We start from the raw sequence: 6,000 nt of genomic DNA, 5'->3' as shown, positions 1-6,000 counted from the left end.
TTTCTGTTGTTACTGTTGTTGCATGGCCATCATCATTGCTTTCCTGCTGTCCTGAAAGCCCAGGACATTCTTCTGTAGTTTTACGCTCAGGTGTCCTATAAATTTCCTCAAATGACAAATCAGCAGTGCCCCAGAAGCTGACCAAATTGGTGCCTCACATGAGCTGTAGTAAGATTCTCCATTCTCTCCCAGGCAGGGAGCAGCTGTTGACACTGACAGCAGCTTCTGCAGACTCTGGAAAGCCAGTGGGCTGCTGGCGTCCCCTCCTGCCTCTGGCCAAGCCAGCCCATGTGGCTTACGGGGTAACGGCCATGCACACTCTGCCACGAGGCATATGCGGCCCAGTTATGCTCTGGCCAGCGCAGTGCTGGACAAGAGTTGAATCTTAATTCTCTTCATCAGGGCAGGCTCTGCCTGTTTGACAGCAGGCCTCAGTCCCTGCACTGCCCGCACAGGCCAGGCCCACTTCCTGCCACCAGCCTTGCACCCGAAGGCAGTAAGGCTGAGGCCAGGGGAGCAATGGTGCTTTTCCCTGAGTGCAGAGGACGCAGTGGCAAAAGGCAGGGGAGGGTACTGGCCTGTGAGGGGAGGAGGAGAGAGATGGGTGCAGGACAGATCACCAAGGAGAGGTTCATTTTGATAAACTGCATCAACGCTTCCCTAGACTCTGTCCACCTCCTGACCCGTCCCCCACCCCCTACTCCCATGATGAACACTGCACACACTCATCACACACACAAGACCCCAGAAGTGTTTATTTCATCAAGCTTCCATCTCTGAGCCATGACTTTATCAGTATCAGAATCCTAGGAGGCTTTCGCTAAACGTTGAAAGTATGCACGGCACACCTGTGATAGTTTCTTATGGCTGCCATAACAAAGTAACACAAACTGCGTGTCTTAAAACAACAGAAATGTATTCTCTCACAATCCCGGAGGCTACAAATCTGAAATCCAGGTATTGGCAGGGCGCACTCACCCAAGACTCTAGGGAAGGAAACTTCCTTACTTCTTCCACCTTCCGATGGTTCTCAGCAAACCTTGGCGTTCCTTGGCTTGTAAATTTATCGCTCTAATCTCTGCCTCCATTGTCACATGATAGTCTGTCTGCCTCCACGTCTCTCTCTCCCGTCTTAGAAGGACACCAGTCATACTGGACTATGACCATATGGGGGACCCCTTCACTCCACTAGGACCTCATCTTAGCTAGTTACATCAGTAATTATATCAGTAATGACCCTATTTCCAAATAAGGTCCCATTCTGAGGTCCTGGGGCTTAAGAGTTCAACATGTCTTTTTTCAGGACATGATTCGACCTGAAATACCACCCAAACTCCCCCGCCTCAGCAGGCTGGACTCGCACCCTGGGAAAGACCCTTTGATAGGGCAAGAACTTGAGTTAGAGTAGCCCATGGTCTCAAGTGAGAAGAAAGAGTCCTCGCCAGAGTTTTAGAAAGAAAGGAGAAGGAAAACTGGGACAGCATATTTGGCGAATGACAAATGCAGTCATAGAAGAATTCTTGTTTCTTCTCTAGATGTGAAGGCCTTTAAAAAGCTGCACTGGCTTTTCCAACTGTTTTGTGAAATAAAATGCTAATTCCCTCTGGGCTGGGAAATCTGCCCAAGCAAGTAGACTGAAAAAGAAATGAAAGCTGTCAACACTGGATGCACCCTTGGTTCACAGTCTTCCCTTCAACAAAAGCTGTCTGCAGAATCTTAAGCCAGATCTAGGAGGTTTCATGCAATTTTTAAGATTAAAAGTGATTTCTAAACCTTAATACTGGGCTGTCCCACACTCTGGATGGCACATGATGTGGTATGTTTCATAAATGCCCACACCCAGGATTACCTCCAGGAAACCCGAGAACTGGGTTTCCCAGTGAGAAAAGATTGGATCTGTACCTTGATTGTACACAGAGCCTTGCGAGCCAACAGTGCCTTCTAATATATGGCATTCAGTGGCAGTAAATTGCTCAGAACAGGAAGCAGCTGTGATGTTAGTGGAGATATCATTACACATGCAGGCATGAATCTAGGTTTGTTCTATCACTTAATAGCTGTGTCATCTTAGACAAGTCATTTTACCTCTCGGCGCCCCAGTTTCTTCTTCCATAAAGTGGTCCCAATAATATCCATCTCAGAGTATTGTGTCGATTCAATGAAATAATGAATATTTAGTCATCTCATAAAACGCCTGGCACAGAGTGGGTGCTCACAAATGTTTGCTACTCACTATGTTCATTTTGTAGCTAACACACTCTCTGGGGAGCTGGGTGACTTGGCCAAGGAATAGAAGCACGAACCCAAGTCTCCTGATTTGAAATGCCAAGCCCTCTCCACTGCCACATCCTGCCATGGGAACTCCAACCCCCACATAATAAATGTTGCTTCTTGCAGCATGATTCCTCCTGTGTTATTGCAGCAGCTCTTAATTTGCTAAAAGCATCCAGGTGATTTTTTTCTTTGGGAACTATCTCTGACCCTGACTACTAGGCAGGTCAGAAAAGCATCTCTGAGCCCAGATGGCAAGGAACAGAGAAAACAGCTCTAAAGCTAGGCCTAGTAGGCACTAAGTTAGTGGTGCATAGCACATAGTCATGAAGACCCATTAAACACTGACCTACAGCCCCGGCCCACTGTGAACCCCTGTAGTAAGGTTGGGTTTTGCTGATCGGTTTGGGTCACTACTCGGGTTTTGAGGGCTTTCTATTTGGTTGGACTTGAGACTATAAAGCAGAGTCCTAGGATAAGCGAGGGTCTTAACTCTCGGATTGTCCTGGAAAAGATTCTTGTAGGTCTTGGAGTGCCCCCTAAATGAAGAAACAGGAGGTTTAACGGTTGTGTATGGACTGTTAGAGGTGCATGAATGGGGCTTCCTGTTCAAAACGACATCTGGCTAAGAGTCCCCTGACACAGCCATTTCCATTAGAACAACTGTAAAGATACAATGGAGAAAAGCTCATGACATTAGGAAAAGCAAAGAATGGAAGCCAAAAATCTCATAACTCCTAGTAACTATCAAACTGCTGGAATTTTCAACCACTGGTTAAAAAAATGCTCTATTGCCTAAAACAGCACACCTCTAGGCTTAAAATAAGTTGGAATTTGCTTAGCTTCCCACTGCCAGAAGTGTAGATGATGGCTTTTAAGTCATTGGAAACCTGCACCTCCATTTTATACCTCCCCATCAGTTCCCTCTTCTACATTAGTTTAAAAGAACCTGGTAATAACACTGACATCAACCCAAGTGTCCTGATTTGGATCATGTCTAGAGATGGGCTCAGAGGCATTGCATCCTAACTAGCCCTGATCCATGGCACGGAGAAGGAGGATCCACCAACTCCAAAACAGTTAGGAAGCAAGGCCAAGGGCAAGCCTTGCCAACTGAAAAAAATTGAATTTGATTTTTCTTCATTCCATGAAGAAAAGTAAAGACACATACACACACACACAGGACCAAATTAGGGGTGAGGAATTCTGCAGGATAAAATGTGCAATAGGTCAGGAGCACACCCCGGCAACGGATTTACTATCCCAGACAATGATTTCTTCCCTTCATAGCTTGCAAGAAAGCATGGCTCCTTGGCATCGCATGCAAAAGGCCATCAAGGAAAGGACAAGTTGTGACAAAAGGGAGCATGGCGATGCCCTGCATGCAGTAGAGAGGGAACGACAGTGTAGGAATTCAATCTGGGGTTTGGTGAAACACTTGAGAAGCCCTTCTGGAAGGGAGTGGAAAAGCATGAGGAGATGAAGACGAGCCAGGCCCTGATGGCAGACGAAAACCACAAAGCAGCAGATCACCAGAGCTAACGGGAAAGGGTGGGAGTTCAGAGGAAAAAAATGCCACCAAATAGGAGGGATTTATTGAAAAGTTTTAACCAGAGGAGTGACACAATCAATCATTGAAACAGAGAAGGAACACTATCAAATTTGTGTGTGTGTGTGTGTGTGTGTGTGTGTGACATTTGAGTACTGGGGAATTTCCTGTTTAAGAAAAAGTATACAATTTACACGTAAGTCCTCTTACCTTACAAAAAGTAAAGCATCTGGAAGGGCAGAGAGAAAAATGCGGAAGCCCCCTCAACACACCCCACTCCCTGCCCCTTCCCCAATGTGGCCATTGTCAACAGTTTGGTGTTCATTATTCCAGTTTCTTTCTACACATATGCAAAAATACATGCATAAATTATGCCTATGTATTTTTACATGTAAACTAAACTTTGTGTTTCTTTCTCTGATCAATATCTCCATGTCAATATACATAAAACTGCCGTGTTATTTTTCACTTTTGTGTTTGGAACACTGTTCTGGAAAATCAAGTCTGCCTAGGAGGAGCTAGAGTGGTTTAGAAAGTGTGTGCCCCCATCATCACTGGACTATGGAAGAGTAAGGACAAAAGCAGGGAAGATGAGTTAGAGAGATGGAGATATTTTCTTAGCAGAAAGGCTGAGAACTGAGGAGAGAGACTAGACTGATATGAAATGAAAAATGAGATGTTGAAGGCCAGTGAGACACACAACAGGGAACTGGAGAGAGGCCTAGATCCAACTGTTCTTAAGGAAGGTATTAGAAAAGGGGGTGATGTCTTAGTTGTGTGAGATCAGAAGTGGTGAGGGGAAGCACATACTGCTCATCTGACAAGAACAGCAGCCTGGTGTGTGTCTGCAAAGGGACCGAGGACCCAGGAAACTCTGGAGATGCGACTTTTAAAGCCACAGACACATTTTGGAGTAGGAGTAATTGGGGAACAATCCCTTAAAATATGACCGCAGTGCCAAGTGGTTACAGAAAATCTGGGTGTGTTTGAGAGGGGAAGGCTAGAGATAGCAATCTAAATACTCAAAATGCTATTAACTGAGTTTCAAGTTCTCTGTAGGTGGAAATACAGAAATTGCTGGGTCCTTAAGGAGCATCCCTGAGAAATGTATAGAATATGGGATCTAGGGAAGGCCCAGTCAAGATGAGATCTATTGGAAAGGAGCCAGACAGCACGTGGGTGGATCAAGTCCCAGCCTGGGTTAGACGTTGGTCTGACAAAATAGCTCCTGATGGTTCCATACAGGGAGATAAGTTAATATTTGTGACACACTTAGAACAGGGAGTCGAAAGTGATACATATGTGGTAAGTGATAAATATGTGTTGTGCTATAATAAGTTAAGTTAAAACATTTTTATTTGCATAGTAGATAGAATTGGCAGATCCTGGACTCATCGATTTCATCTCTCTCACTGTGGGAAGCTCAACAAGACGAAATCTAGAGAAGTACATTAGAAAAACAAATGTCTGTGCAGAAAATAAGAGAAATCATAAAAGGCAGTCCCATTCACCATTATCTATTCACGGCCTAGCCCAAGTGTTAGAGAAGAGGGATATCAACTCAGGAAGCAGGATAGAGGCAGCTCTTAGTAGGAAAAAAGGAGACAGGAGTGGCACATCCTTCTAAATAGAAAAAATATAGCAGAAAGAAAGGGGATTGAAAGCCATGAGCACTCCAAAATGAGAGAGGAGGGTATGTCAAGAAACATATGAGCAATACTGGCCTTCACTACATATGAGCAGTGCTGGCCTTCACCAGGGTTTGGGAAGGTGATTGATTCTCCAGCAGAAACAAATGTGAGGGGGAAGGGGAAGCTTCTCCAAGAAGCAGGTTCCATAGCTCCAAGCAGGTTCTGCCCCATGGCAGGACTGCAAACACCTGCACACAGGTGAGAGTGTCTGGGGACAGCTGGTCAACCAAGAGGGTGGGCCCTTGAATGTTACTGCTGTGATGGGATGATCACGCTAAGCAAGTTTCTCAACTTCACAGGAAGGCAGCGATACCTCCAAGTCTCATTGTTTGAGATAGGAAAGAGCAGGCAGAGATGGCATTTTCCCTAGGTAGTGGAAACAGCACCATCCTTAACGTGGATGAGGGAGTTACCCAGTTGAATTCAAGTGCAGACGTTGTGGATTCCAGACCCACAGGCACAGACCAGCTTCCTGGAATGACTAAAACC

The sequence above is a fragment of the Nomascus leucogenys genome, chromosome 19, assembly GCF_006542625.1.
Source record: "Nomascus leucogenys isolate Asia chromosome 19, Asia_NLE_v1, whole genome shotgun sequence".
Lineage (NCBI taxonomy): Eukaryota > Metazoa > Chordata > Mammalia > Primates > Hylobatidae > Nomascus > Nomascus leucogenys.
Note: the sequence above shows the minus strand (reverse complement) of the source record.